Here is a 16,576-nt window from a genome sequence, read left to right as displayed (position 1 = left end):
TACCAGAAGAAAGCTGGCAACATTTGTTAATGTAACTATAATAATATAGCTGTGTCATGCAAAATTATATGATTTTTCAGGAAATAACCTTTCACTCCTGTTTAAATAGCACTGCATAACTGGATTGACAATTGTACACTCAGACACACACAAAACAACAACAAAAGCAGGCAACCTAGCCCCAGAAAAGCAACACGTTGCATCATTCACTGATGTAAGTAGAAAATATAGCATTTTTTAATAAAAAAAAAAGCTTTTTTGACTTTTTTCTTTTTTTTTTTTCTTTTTTTTTTTTTTTTTGCAGTACTGGTGATGGAACCCAGGGGCATTCTACCTTCAAGCTACATCTCCAGCTCTATTTTTTTCTTTATTTTGAAACAGGGTCTCAGAAAGTTGCAGAGGGCCTCACTAAGTATCTGAGGTTGTCTGTGAACCATGATCTTCTGGTCTCAGCCTCCCAAATGCTGTGATTGCAAGGGTGCACCACCATGCCCAGCCTTTTTTGACTTTTCAATAGAGTTTTGGTCTCTGTATTTTTTATTAATATATAACAAATAATCACAAAATTTAATGGCCTAAACAGAGTATAATAAACTATTTCCTGTAAGACAAATCTAGTCCACAGCCTCCTGCTTATATAATTAACAGTATAGAATATTTTTAATTATTGTTTTTTACTTTTTTAATATATATGGTGGGTTTTATTATGGTATATTTATGCATAAGTCATGCTTATATGTATGTCTTTTATTAATATAAGATAGTATTTCTTAGACTTTTGCAAACTATGCTGCATATATGGAAAAATGAAAGTTAAAATAATTTCTAACCAGCAAGTAATTAGAATGTGCATTGTTAACCTATATTACACATACATGATGGTTAATTTTTAATTTGAATTTACAAACTGCATAAGAAAAAGATTTATGAATGATTTTAGACAAAAATATTAACTGCATGTCATATTGTAGGATTAAGTGTATATATAAAATGATTTTATGAAAAACTAAAGGCATATATAATGATCATTTTTCTTTCTACTGGAAGTTAAGCTGAAACTAGAGATAAGAGTTAAAAGGTTTGATTCTGGTTTAAGAATCTGAATGGTAAAGCAGAGTTCTTAGATTTTATAGATATTGAATGAGGATGAAAATTAAAGTGTTACGGCAGTCAACTTTTACTCCAAAGTGTTTCCCTAATAAAATTTACAAGGTATGATAAAATTTCTATGATGTCTTGGTCATGTCAATCTTCTCCTCTAACTTTTGAGATTTAGATGGGTCAAGAAATAAAAAGAGTGACAATTTTCAAGATTACAATATTTTATTTAGTCATCAAAATACTTCTAGAAAAAAAACTTTGGTGAAGTTTGTGTTAAGTATGTTTTAAAGATACTATAATAAAAAAAATCAACCATAGGTTAAATTAAAAAAATGGCTTGAAAAATTTATAGTGATGTGAAACTGTCTTTCAGTGTAAATCGATATTACATATGGAAAGAAAATCAAACTCTCCAACATTGGGATATATATTACCTTTATTTCCATGGCTTTACTAACTAAATATTGTATACAAATAAACTAATGTCATTTTCAAAGGTGATAAAATATAAATATTAGTGATAATGGTTGTATTCCATATAATCAGCATAAATGCCATTTGTGGTAGGTAGTTATTATAAATGCATATTCTTGTCCCTTTAGCTCTTCTCCTCCTCCACTGAGATCATCCCTTCTGAGCTGATAAACAAGGAAGGAAGCACTATTGGCTAAAATTGGCTGGTCTAGAGCATCATTGATTGAACTATATATATATATATATATATATATATATATATATATATATATATATATATATATATATATATTGATGGTACCGGGGTTTCTGGAAGCCCTTCTACCTCTGGGCTTCACTCCCTGACCTATTTTATATTTTTATTTGGAAACAGGGTCTCTTAAGCCAGCCCAGCTGGCTTTGAACCTACGCGATTCTCCTGTCTCCGCCTCCCAAGCGTGGGGATTACAAGTGTGCGCCACCACACCCGGCAAAAAAAAATGTCTTTTTGGAAAGAATTTTAAGACATAAAATATTCTTAAATGACATCTTCTCTTAAGTCATTAACTTGCATTTTTCACATTTTTCAGTAAACAACAGATTAGGGCTACCAGTCACTATAAACCCAGTACATGTATGTATTTTATGAGATTTTTCTGTCCTTTAATTCCAAATCAAATCCCACTCATACAGAATTTGAAGCAAGAAGTTGTTCCCTACCCACCATTATAGTTGCCTATATCATTTAAAAGTTAAACTATGCTTCCATTAATTTTATTATTCATATATATTCCTATGCAGTGGAAATAAAAGAAACTAAGCATGTTATAATATACAAAAGTCTATTTAATATTGTTAAATCATTTTAAAATTAGAATCATTTCTGTACTGTGATTATTCTGATAAATTAAAAAATGTCACTAGTAGTCAAAGATGTACTCAATGAATTTCAAGATGGATTTTCAAGGAAGAAAAACAAATGATAAGCATGAATTTAGAATCAGATGACCAAGACCTGAATGTGCAGTCCTACATTTTCTCTGGGCTTGGACAGAAATTATGCTTTAGAATCTATTTTGTTAACTTAAAATGAAAATGTTAATGCGTATTTTTTTTATGAAAATGTAATGATTTTTGAATGGAAAAGAATTCTGAAGTAGGTAAACTTTAGTCTAAATATTAGTTGTTACTTATATTATCTACTTATATTAGTTGTCTTGTTATTCTTAGAGTATCAAGATTAGTCAATAGCGCAAGTAAAATTAGTGTTTTATTTTGAATATATAAACTGAAATGTGCATTAGTCTCATTATTAATGTATTTTGGAGAATGTTTATTACAAATAACTTTCAACCTTAAATATATTTATTTGCTACTAATAAAAACAAGGTTGTTTGTTTGTTTATTGGTGGTACTGGGGTTCCTGGAAGCCCTCCTACCTCCAGGCTACACTCCCAGACCTATTTTTTATATTTTTATTTAGAAACAGGGATTCTTAAGCCAGCACAGCTGGCTTCGTACCTGCCAGATCCTCCTGTCTCTGCCTCCCAAGCGCGGGGATTACAAGCGTGCGCCACCACGCCCGGCGAGGTTGTTTATTTTAATAACAATATTATCTGAATCTCAATTGAACTTAAAAATACAATTGAACTTAAAAAAGTGATTATTGAATTCTATATATGAAGAAATTATATGATTATATTTAAAATATGTAACAATATGTGGCGGAGGCTTGTAATCCCGGTGCTTGGGAGGCAGAGACAGGAGGATCGTGCAGGTTCAAAGCCAGCCTCTCTGGTTTAAGAGACTGTTTCCAAATAAAAAAATATAAAATAGGTCTGGGAGTGTAGCCTGGAGGTAGTAGGGTTTCCAGGAACCCCAGTACCACCAATAAATAAATAAATAAATAAATAAATAAATAAATAAATAAATAAATAAAATAATAAAATAAAACAAAACATGAAGCCTGGCATGGTGGGGCATGCTTGTAATCTCAGCATTTGGGAGGCTGAGACAGGAGGATCTGGGTTCGTGGACAGCCTCAGCTCCTTAGTGAGGCCCTTTGCAACTCAGTGAGACCCTGTTTCAAAGCCGGGCGTGGTGGCGCACGCTTGTAATCCCAGCATTTGGGAGGCTGAGACTGGAGGATCGCGGTTCGCAGACAGCCTCAGCTACTTAGTGAGGCCCTCTGCAACTCAGTGAGACCCTGTTTCAAAATAAAGAATAAAAAATTGGGCAGGGGGAGTAGCTCAGAGGTCAAATGCCTCTGGGTTCCATCCCCAAGCCCGCAAAAAAAAAAAAAAAAAAAAAAAATAGGGCTGGGGTGGTATAGCTTGAAGGTAGAATGCCCCTAGGTTCCATCCCCAGTACTGCCAAAAAATAAAAAGTAAATAAATAAAACAGGAAAGCTACTTTACAGAAAATGCAGTATGGTCCAGTTCATTTATGAGTTGATCAGGAATCTTAGAGCCTGTCCTCAAAGGCCTCTGTGGGAAAATGACATTTCTGTGTAAAGCTGAAAGCCAAGGGAGAGGTTACCCCTCTGAGGCTCTTCCTCAGCACAAGGAGGATCTAGTATCTGAGGAAAAAAAAGCTCTACGGACATTTCAGACTTTGCAGACAATGAAATTATGCTTTGGATTACAACAGGGTCCCTCCGCCTAAAACTAACGATGAGAAATAGTGTATAATACTAATTTATCTAAAGACTTGTCTTTATTCCACACTCATTTTATACTTTTTTGATTTGCCACATGACCTTATTACGCGATTTGTTTACCATCGGTGGTAGATTCACGTCCTATATACTTATTAACTCAAGCAGAGTTAAATTAATTTAAATTAATTTGAATATCATTCACAGGAAAAAAGAAAAATATCATTTTAATCACACACATATAAGTAATAAGCTTATTAACATATTAAAAGCTATTATGAAAAGACTAAAACAAAATGGACCAGTAGTAGCTGTCTGTAAGCTAGCAAGATGAATAGGATTGGAAAGAACAAACTTAAGTGCAATGTGTATTCAGCTTTATAAATAGTTCTAAAATAGGCATATTAAAACATGATTGTGCTAATTATAAGTAGCAAGAAATTATTTTATTTTTACTTATAAAATTTTGAAGAAATAAACCATTCTGTAAGATTATTTTGTGTTTTGTAATATTATTTTGTAATTAATGTTTATGTATTTAATTTCTACTATAATCAGGCACCGTAGTAAGCATGTTTTCTATGATATATAGTTTTTAACATTGTTAGACTAGGAGTTTATCCACATTCATTTTACAAGTATCTCAGTTTGAATAAGATTAAATATCTATTACTTAACAAAGCGAAAGTTGAACGCTCACCTAACGTTTTTCTTCCAGTCCAGCAAGACTGTTAGAGTAACAGGACTAAAAGAAAGAAATACCTCATTACAGGGAAAATCCAAGGAACTAAGAAAGTACTTAAGAATAACATAGCTTTATCCTGCATAAGATAATTAAAATGCACTCTTATAATATACATTAATCCTTAAATAATATGTATACATAGGATTCGAGTTAAAGTGACTTTTGTCTATCATTTTGATCCTAACTTCATGATAAACATTTTGTCAAGCCAATGTTATGTCATTTGAAAAGGAAAGCATGATAATTTTTTAGTTAAAATAAATCTATCTTTGATATTTTATTCCAAAATATAATGGCATTAATAAAAATATCCTTGAGATATGGTAGACATTCCAAAATTTATTTATCTATGTTTAATAGAAGATAAAAATTGTCTGCTTAGTTTAATTTTTGTTGTCGCAAGTTGTATTATTAAGGATAATTAAAAATGTGTTAATTCACCTAGTAAATTAGGATGTAATTAATTCATCACTGATAATTATCTTAAAACTCTACAACTTTATTTCAGATGTCAATTTTTATTTTTTAGCGTTCTCAGAATTTTATATAGAAATAGAAATAGAGCCTGTATATTCTATTAATATAATTAAATAAAATGGACTTAATTTATGACTGCATAAATTAGATTTTTATACCAATTGAAGCTGTATATGGTAATGCACATTTATAATCCCAGTACTTGGAGGCTGAAACAGGTGGATTGCAGGTTCAAGGCCAGCCTCAGCTACTTAGTGAGGTCCTCCACGGCTTAGTGAGATCCTGTTTCAAAATAAAGAATAAAAAAATAGGCCTAGGATGTAGTTCAGAGGTAGAATGCCCCTGGTTTCAATCCCTAGGGCCAGGGAAAAAAGGATTTTATACCAATTATATTAAATTACAGCACACTACACTGGCCTCAAACCTGCCATCCTCCTGTTTCAGCCTCCCAAGTCCTGGAATTACAGGCATGTACCACTGCACTGAAGCTGGAAATTTTTTTCAATAATAGTGTGCACTTAAATGTTCCATTGATATTTTTCTTTTCTCTGCTTTTATCTATTTTGGCTATTGTTTTATATGAAAAGCAGTTGCAAATTGTAGCTAAAGAAATTATATTAGCCAGGTGTGGTGGCACAAGCTTTTAATCCCAGCATTTGGGAGGCTGAGACTGGAGGACTGCAGTTCAGTGACAGCCTCAGCTACTTAATGAAGCCCTTTGCAACTCAGTGAGACCCAGTTTTGAAACAAAGAGTCAAGAACAGGGCAGGGTGTGCGACTCAGAGGTAGAATGCCACTGGTTTACAATCCCAGTACCACACACAAAAAAGAAATTATATTTTATTCTGTTGTTATTCACATACAGGAAACATAGGAAAATAATTTGAATCCTATAATATGAATTTAATCTGAACTGAATTTCAATCTGAGGATTTTTAAATATACTTTTATTGGCGCATTGTAACCATACATTGTATTAAAGTTTAGTGCGATAGAAGCATACGGCTGTATACCACTCAATGCATTTCCCTCTGGATCCCACTCCTGTCAATCTTAACTCAAAAAACAGCCATTATATCTGAGAACATTTCTTCTCCTTATTTTAGATACTTTTGAACCTTCGCAATCTATCTTGCATAGTGCATAGTTCTTAACTATTATTTTGTATATTTAATCATTTTTATGTTCATATTATTTTTTTCTCTTAGGTTATTTTCCATTACCATATTCAAAACAAGTTTTTCTCATTTAAAAAGCCCAGAGTATTATTATTATTATTATTATTATTATTATTATTATTATTTTATTTTGATTTCAACTTACTGGCTGTGTGTTCAAGTTATTTCATATTCTTTATATTCATCTATTATGATATATATCAAAAATAAATTAATTCAGCCAATTATGAATGTGAAATGCATTAATAGAATGGTTCTTTATTTCTTGAAGACTCACATGAATGATGATGGGATTCTCAGCTGACACAGTGACTATTCTGCATCATCATTCTACTCATATTTTAATATTAATAATAACCTCACTGGCTTCTCATACATGTGGGAAGTATCTAAGGACAAAAGTTGATGGTGATAGTTTTATTAATTTGTGTGTGTGTGTGTGTGTGTGTGTGTGTGTGTGTGTGTGTGTGTGACTGAGGATTGAACCTAGAGGCTTTCTACGGTTGAGCTACAAACACAGCCCTTTTTAATTTTTTTTAAATAAATAAAGTAGGGCAAGCCGGGTGTGGTGGCGCACGCTTGTAATCCCAGCATTCGGGAGGCTGAGACTGGAGGATCGCAGTTCGCGGACGGCCTCAGCTACTTAGTGAGCTTAGTGAGGCCCTCTGCAACTTAGTGAGACCTGGTTTCAAAATAAAGAATAAAAAATAGGGCAGGGGGTGTAGCTTGGAGGCTGAATGCCCTGGGTTCCATCCTCAGCCCCCCCCCAAAATAAATAAATAAATAAATAAATAAATAAATAAATAAAATAATGTAGGGTATCATTAGGTTACTGAGATTTTGCTGATACTGCCCTTCAACCTGAGATCCTCCTGTGTTTGCCTCCCAAGTGTTGGGATTACAGGCATGTACAAACAGACTTTTGCAAATGGTAACAATTTTTTTTCTTTTATACCTTTTCTTTCACCAATACAATGAGAGTTTTAACTTTATTATACTCTAACATATATGTCCAAAATAGAAAATATTGCCCCTGAGGTAATGCTGGAAAGATCCAGATACAGGGGATTGGTAGTGGCTTTGGATACAATTAAAGGACATTAAATAAAAATAAGGGTGTTGTACAAGTGTCCAGGAAGGTACTGAATACTTTTTTTTCTTTATATTCTAAATGCTTGAAAAAAAAGCAGTATGATTTTTAAATTATGTTTGAGCCATTAAGGTTTACAACTTCTTACTTTGTATATATGATTAATAGGCAAGTTGGAACTATAAAATTATTCAACTCATTACAATTATTTTCACACAAATTTTTTCTTAACCTATATTAAGAATCTCTTGCTTTTGTACAGTAATTAGGCCATTAAGGCCACCCAGTTCTTTGACCTAAGTCCTATCAAATGTTTATCCTAAGTGAAGCCATGCATAAAGTATTAATTCAATTTGCATTACTAATGTATGATATTGAAAGTATGCAAGAAAACATTTTATGGTATCACTGAAAAGATACAATTACCCATAAATAATTGACAATATTTTCAAAAAACAAAAGTGACAGGATAGTTTCCCTCCTCTCAAATTCTACCCCAAAAGAAGTCATTTGAAAGCATATTGAATATAATGTTTATTTTGTTAATGTGTTCAATATTTGCTTATGGAAAAAGAAAATACTGTTTTAATTTCAACTTTTCAAAATTTTATGATATATTTAAATATATACAAGATACTTCTAAAGTATTTTAAAGGAATTCACATATCTAATTCAACTATGCACTTTCCTTACTTTATACGTGAGCCAATTGAGACAAGAAGGTATTTGTAGAGTTCTTTGTGAATATAATGGGTAATGATGTGAAAAGAAACAAAGAAACTCTTTCCTAGAATATTTAATAAAATGAGCCAAAGCAGACACAACTTCTCCAAGGCAAATTACCAAAAAAAATCTTTTATCATATTCAACAACAAAAACAAAAAACACTAGACAAAATTAATTAATTAGAAACAACCATTCATTTAAAGAGTAGAATCAAGTGAAATAAAGTATAATTGTCAAGAAAAAGAAAAAAAATCTTTTAAGGCACTGTTTGAGAGTGGTAACCATTTACTCCAAAATAAAGACATGGAACAAATACTTTCAACAAGCACAATAAATATGAAACAATTAGATCTAGAAATTGAAGCAGTTGAAGCAAAGTTTATATACAAAAAATGTGATTCGTATTCCAAAACTAAACAACTCAACCAGGACAAGTAGCATAATAATAATTAGATAAATAACTTAGGAAATTTCTATTCAAACAACAGATTAACTGAATCTGCAGATCAAATACCATATCATGTGTCAGGAGAAAATAATGAAAATTGAATTAGATTTGTCAAGAAGAAAATAATTAATTTGAATATTAAAAAGAGAAATCTCTAGATATTCAGTGTTATTTTATATCACCAAACAAGGAGAATATGAAAATATGATTTGACAAATTACAGCTTATTGTTTTACAAAGAGAAGTATTATTTCCTTAGGTTCTTGATGCCTGGTAATGGGAGGATGAGAACAAATTTCCCAGGAAACATAGTAGATAGACAAAACGTAGTAACCACATAATGAATAAACCACAAAATTATTAAAATCCAGTTGATCACTTGATGTGGTGGCACTTGCCTAAGAAGCTGAGACTCTGGAGGGTTGCAGGTTCAAGGCCAGTCTCCGCAATTTAGTGAGACCCTCAGCAAATTAGCAAGACCTGTTTAAAAAGAAAACATTTTAAACATTTTAAAAAGGGAGCTGGGAGTATATCTCAGAGGTATATGCTCCTGGGATTAATCTATAGTACCAAATCAATATTATATATTATATTATGTTATATTATGTCCTGTCATATCATATCATATGATCATGTTATCTGCAGTTGTTCAATGATGATCAAAGCAGGCCTCCGTGAAAGATAAAGTCTGTTGAAAAGTTTGAGGTTTACCTTTATGTCAGTTTTTTTGGAAATTGATGCCCAACAGAAGGGGGATCCTCAGTGACACCTAAGGTCTCTCAAGGTACAGGACATTGGTGTTGGTGAGTGAGGCTTCGGAGATGACCTCAGAGGCTGCAGGACCTGATCCTGTCTTAGCCTAAGCTTTAGGACTTTGGAGAGGCAGCTAACAGTGCGGTACTGTCCTCAGCCTTCACTTCTTGATTGCCCAGAGGACTGTGGTCAGAGGTGAGAACTTAGGGCTTTTCAATTTTTTTCTGATCCTACCCTAAGCTGTGCACAGCCTAATACATGACTATGGACTTCTGGAGTGACAGGGTTTTGTTGAAACTTTTGAAAAGTTCTTATGGAAATCTCATTCTCCAGCTTTTCAAAAGTTTTTTTTTTTCTTAATTGTTATCTATTGTTTATTCCAATTCTTTTCCATTCCCTCAGACATTTATGATGTTAAACTATTCAACATTCTTCTACTCATGTTATTTAGCATTGGAGAAACTAGAGTGCAGTCTTTAAGAAAAGACAGGCCTTTCAGGATTATCTTTTTTTTTCAGTCTAAAAGACTATCTTGAACTACTAGCAAATAAAGATATGTTTGGGGGGATGAAGTCCATTCTGCATCCTCTGGAACCAAAAATGTAGAAGGCTGTTTTAGCTGAGCTGGGTTGGGGGGTTGGACATGAAACAAAAGTTAGTTAGAATGACACAAGTATCACTGGTTTTAGAAGATTCAGCTGTTTTACTTGACTAAATATTCACCAAGCCTTTTTTAATTATAAATTCTGAGGATGTTTATTTTTATAACTTTTGCAAGATTTGCATTATATTTGAATAAACTCTCAAGGACCTTACTCCATCATTTTCATTCGCTAATAGGTTTCTGGCTATCCTACAATTCTCCTGTATAATTTTGTGTGGATTAATATGTAGCAACACATTTCAATTTGAAAGACATGAACCATTAATTGGCTAAAAATACTAGCCTAAAATTGAAAAATAAAATTTTTCAATATCTATAAGACAAATTCATTTTTACAAGATAGTAAAATCTCAATTTAAAATCTCAAGTTAATTTAAAATTTAATTTAAAATCTCAAATTAATATTTTGAAATTTCCTTTGGGTTATAATTAATATGTTTGCATATATGTAAACATATATATATACACACACACACACATATACTTTCCTATCTTTTGTAACTATCCCATTAACACTTACTATTATTTATATTTCTAATATCTCACAGCCTTTTTCTAAAATTTGTATGGTGGTGGTATTTGCTCTAAAACTAGTAAGGAGTTACTTTAGATAAAATTTACTGATATCTCTCACTGTGGGAGGTCCCCCTGGCCTCTGTAATGTGAAACTTTAGTGACATTCTTTAGGAAATGCCAGTTATTACTTCTGCAAATATTTCAGTATCTTCTACATTGTATTACTTGCCAGTAGGTTAGCATGTTTGTTTATTCTATATTTCTTATGAACATACAGATAAGTGGCCAAGCTAAGTGCTATGTGAATCATCTGTATGTTTCTTGTCCTCTTTAAAAAGAGTCTTCCCAGTTATACACATATGCATTTTTCTAAAATATTTACAAAAACCCTTCTAAAATAATTTTTAGTTAAAATTTTCATGTAATTATTTAGGAAACTGACTACTGAATGAAAAAACTGTATTTCTAATTTTTTATAATATTATGCTCACAAAATGAAACTAATTTAGGTAAGTTAAGAATAAAATCTATTAATACAATAATTCAATATGTCACTAATAACAGTTGGTAGTTGGAATTCACAAGAAAATCTTAAAATTAATGTTTTAAAAGTATTTAAAAAGCATACTCTTGCCGGGCTGGTGACGCACGCTTGGGAGGTGGAGACAGGAGGATCATGCTGGTTCGAAGCCAGCAGACGCGCTGGCTTAAGAGACCCTGTTTCTAAATTTTTTTTTAAAAAGTATAAAATAGGTCTGGGAGTGTAGCCTGGAGGTGGAAGGGTTTCCAGGAACCCCAGTACCACCAAAAATAAATAAATAAATAAATAAATAAATAAATAAATAAATAAATATTTATGGAATTGTCTTTTTACTTATAATGGAATTTTGTAAGTTTAATAATAAAATAAATTAATTTTATACTTTATTTATTTTAAAATCATTGATTTCTTTTAACATAAAACCTTCCAAAAATGAAAATAAATATTATGTAGCAAATATTTTATTTAAGAATTCACACCTAAAATAATCTATTACAAAATGTCTTACTATAAAATTAAATTTAGATTACCATGGTTATAATATTCAATTCATATTCATATGTAGATAGAAACAAAATCTAAGATTACAAAACTTAGATTTTAATCATGACAAGTTAGTTAACTAAGTAGTAAGCATACCAGTGAGGTAATAGACTACATCAATAGTTCATTAGAAAGAAAATAAATGTAAAAACTCGGTATATAACTTGGAATTCATAATAAATACTCATGATGTACAAGTGAAATGTTGTATTTGAATACATAACTTTTAGAATGATATAGCTTTTGCTTCTTTTTGTGTGTGTGTGTTAAAAAATCTATTGAACTCTCTGGAAAAAAAAAATTCATTCAACAGCCTTGCCAGCTGCTTTATGGCACTAAGAGTAATTTTCTAACATTCTGCTCTTGGAGGAAATTCTACTTTATTAAATTTACTTCAATTGCATCACGCTTAAAGAAATGGCTCCAAATCATCACATTGAATGTGAAAGTGTGTTGTAGGCAGTTTGGTTTGGAGTATTTAAAATTTTAGTTAAAAATGTAAACAGCAGGACTTTTTGTCAGTTCACCAGTTACTGTTTTCTAAACAAAATAATAATGAGTGTTCATGCTAATCTGATGGGCATATTTATCCTAAATTAGTATATACCTCAAGTATATTAATATTTAGTTTCAAATAAATATATATTTGTGCATGAGCATTTAATAAAATAAATCTCTAGCTATTAAAAGTACATAAAATTATAAGATATATTATTTAATATCCATAACAATATTTCTTGTTATCTATAGAAGTAATAATATATATATACCACTGTCATTTTATTTCAAATACTTCATTATCATACAATTAAATAATCTTTAATCTTACATTTATGCAGTACTATCTGTCATGATAACTATGCTACTTTATTTAAAAGAAAAGTACAACAAGAGAATCTGAAAATGTTTATGCGTGAGCTCTAGGCATAAATATTACCAAAATGTCATCAAAAGCTTTTCTTACATTTTAGCATTGTTTAAATAAAAGATTTGGTTAATTCAATATATGTTTAGTGATAAATATTCCTGTGACTCATATCTTGAATTTAAAAAATAAAGAATAATTTAAATAAATAAAAGTACTGTAAAAATACTGTTGTCTAAATGTGGAAATCTCTCACACTAAGACTATATAGTACTTGGTGATGATTGCAATACAATGAATTCAGAGGCATGAGATTTTCTCTCTTAAATATGTCTCTCCACAATTACTAGCCTGTTTGATATTATTTTATTTTGAAGCTTTTTAATGATTCTGAGACATTTTAATTTTAAGATTACTTCTTTAGGAAGAGCATGGGTGGTACCTTTCTTTATAAAGATTTTAAAAAATGGTGCTGGGGGTCAGAAAAAGAGGTAAGCATTTTACATCTTAATAACTTTTCATTCAAATTCTGAATATTGTAAGTCATGTTAATAACCACTTAGTCCAGCATGATGGCACACGCTTGTAATCCCAACATTCGAGAGGCAGAGACTAGAGGATCACGGTTGGTGGACAGCCTCAGCTACTTATCAAGGCCCTTTGCAACTCAGTGAGACCCTGTCTCAAAAAAAAAAAAAAAAAGACTACAAATAAAAAATAGGACTGGGAGTGTAGCTAGGAGTTCCATCCCTAGTACTATAAAAAAAAAAAAAGAAAAAAGAAGAAAAGAAAAACAACCTTTTATGTGCAAGTTCTGCTACAATACAGAATCCAAACATATACAGCCAATTCTCACGATTTATTGATTTTATATTTGCTAATATGGTGACAGGCTAAATTTATTTGTAACCCAGGAGCCCATACTCTAACATTTTTCACATTTCTTTACACATATATACATAGCAGAACATAATATGATGTCCCCTGATGTGTACATTTTCAGTTAAATTTAAAAAATGCAATGCTCTATCTTGTTGTTGATTGTAGACAATGGCCCTTTTCAGCCAAATTAGTGTCACATTCTTCACATTTTCGTACTCTTTTTCATGGTTTCATGTTTTAGAAAACCAAACATAGTGCTGAAGTTTTGTGCAGTATTCCTAAGCAAAAGATGGCTGTGATATGCCAGATGCAGAAAATACAGTCATTAGATAAGCTTTGTTTTTCATTTATATTTTTTATTTATTTATTTTTTATTGGTGTATTCTATTCATACATCTTAATGGGATGCAAAATGGTGGAGGCATACATGCACACATCACCCATTTAGCCCTTACCTAATTTCCACCCCATTCCCTCACCCTCTCTCCTTCTCATGTTTGGCTTAGTACATTGATATGTTTGTTAAAGTACATCATATGCATTAGAGAATTTCCCTCTTCCCCCTCTCCATTCCCTCCCATTAGTTTGCTTTATTTGCTCATCTACAATATCTCCTTTTTTTGTCTAAAGTTCCTCCTATGACCCATTTTCTCCCTAGCTTTCACATATTAGGGAGAACATCTGATTTCTTATTTTTTGTGACTGACTAAAGCTCACAGCATAATGTCCTCCAGTTCAATCCATTTCCCTGTAAATGACATCATTGTGTTTTTTTCATGGCTGAATAAAATTCCATTGTGTACATATCGCATAGTTTTGAAATTCATTCATCTGTTGATAGGCATCTTGTCTTGCTCTATATTTTAACAATGGTGAATTGTACAGCTATAAACATAGATATACATGCATTAGTTTAGTACTTTGGTTTCCTTTCTTTTTGGTAGATACCCAGAAGCGATATTGCTAGATCATATTGTAAGTTTGTTCCATTGTTCTGAGGATTCTCCATACTGTTTTCCAAAGTGGTTGCAAATTTGGAATCCCACTAACAATGTTTTAGAGCTCCCACTTCTCCATATCCTCGCCAGCATTTGCTGTTGTTTGTGTTTTGAATGATTGCCATTCTAGTTGGAGTTAGGTGGAATCTCAGGGTGGTATCGATTTGCATCTCACTGATTGCAAATGATGTTGAGCATTTTTTCATCCATTCATTAGCTATTTGAATTACTTCCTTCCTGACCTGTCTATTTAGTTCATATGCCCATTTTTTTTTTTTTTTTTTTTTTTTTTTGGTGGTATTGGCGGGCAGAACACAGGAGCTTTTCTACCTCTGGGCTATAGCTATTTTATACTTTATTTGGAAATGGTCTCACTAAGTTGCTGAGAGCCTCCCTAAGTAGCTGAGGCTGGATTTGAACCTGTGTGATCCTCCTGTTTCAGCCTCCCAAGTGCTGGGATTACAAGCATGTGCCCCTATGCCGCTCACTTGACCATTTTTGATTGGGCTATTTGTTTTCTTAGTGCTGAGTTTTGTGAGTTCTCTGTGTATTCTAGATATAGTCCTCTATCAGAGAAGTAGTTGGCAAAAATCTTCTCCCATTCTGTAGGCTCTCAATTGAGGTTTCTGATAGTTTCCTTTGCTGTACAGAGCTCTTTGGTTTAATGAAATCCCATGTATTGATTGGCCTTTTAGTTTCTTGTGCCTTTGGGATCTTGTTGAAAATTTTTTTATCTGTTCCTGTCTGTTGCAGTGTTGGACCTATGCCCTCTTTAAGGAGCCTCAATGTCTCTGGTCTAATTTTCAAGCCTTTGTTCCATCTTGAATTGACTCTTCTGCAGAATTAACCAATGGGATTTATTTCCATTTTTCCGCATATGGTTAATCAGTTTTGCCAATACCATTTGTTGAGCAGGCTATCTTTTGTTCCAGTGTATGTTTTTGGCCCTTTTGCCAAAAATCAATTGGCTATAAGTGTGTGGATTTATTTCTGATTCTTCTATTATGCTCCATTGTTCTATGTATCTGTTTTATGCCAATACCATGCTGTTTTTATTACAATGACTTTGTAGTATAAAGTCAGGTATTGTGGCCAATAAATGAATGAAAAAATGCTCAACATCATTCACAATCAGAGAGATGCAAATCAAAACTACCCTGAGATTTCACCTAACTCCAACTAGAATGGCAATCATTCAAAACACAAACAACAACAAATGCTGGAGAGGGTGCAGAGAAGTGGGGACTCTAAAACATTGTTGGTGGGACTGCAAATTAGTGCAACCACTTTGGAAAACAGTATTGGAGAATCCTCAGAAGAATGGGAACAAATGTACCATTTGATCCCGCAATACCACTTCTGGGTATCTACCCAAAAGAAAGGGAAACCAAACTACCAAACTAATGCATGTGTATTTATGTTCATAGCTGCACAGTTCACCATAGCCAAACTATGGAACTAGCCAAGATGTCCATCAACAGATGAATAGATTACAAAACTGTGGGATATGTACACAATGGAATTTTACTCAGTCATAAAAAAACTTAATTACATCATTTTCAGGGAAATAGATGTAATTGGAGGACATTATGCTAAGGGAGATTAGTCAGTCACAAAAAATAAGAAATCAGATGCTTTCCCTAATATGTGAAACTAAGGAGGAAAGGGTCATAGGAGGAACTCTAGATGAAAAAGAAAATCCTATAGAGGAGCAAACAAGGCAACCTAAATGAGGGGATGGGAGGGGGAGGAGAAGGAAATTTTCTAAAGCACATAATGTACTTAAACATATCAAAGTCAAACACTAAGCCAAGTATGGGAAGGAGGGATGGGGAGGGAATGGGGTGGGAATTGGGTAAGGACTAAATGGGTGAAGTGTACATGTATTTCCACAAAATTTTTTTTACCCCATTATGATGTATGAATACAATGCACCAATA

Source organism: Muscardinus avellanarius, assembly GCF_963383645.1.
Source record: "Muscardinus avellanarius genome assembly, chromosome: 11".
NCBI lineage: Eukaryota > Metazoa > Chordata > Mammalia > Rodentia > Gliridae > Muscardinus > Muscardinus avellanarius.
Note: the sequence above shows the minus strand (reverse complement) of the source record.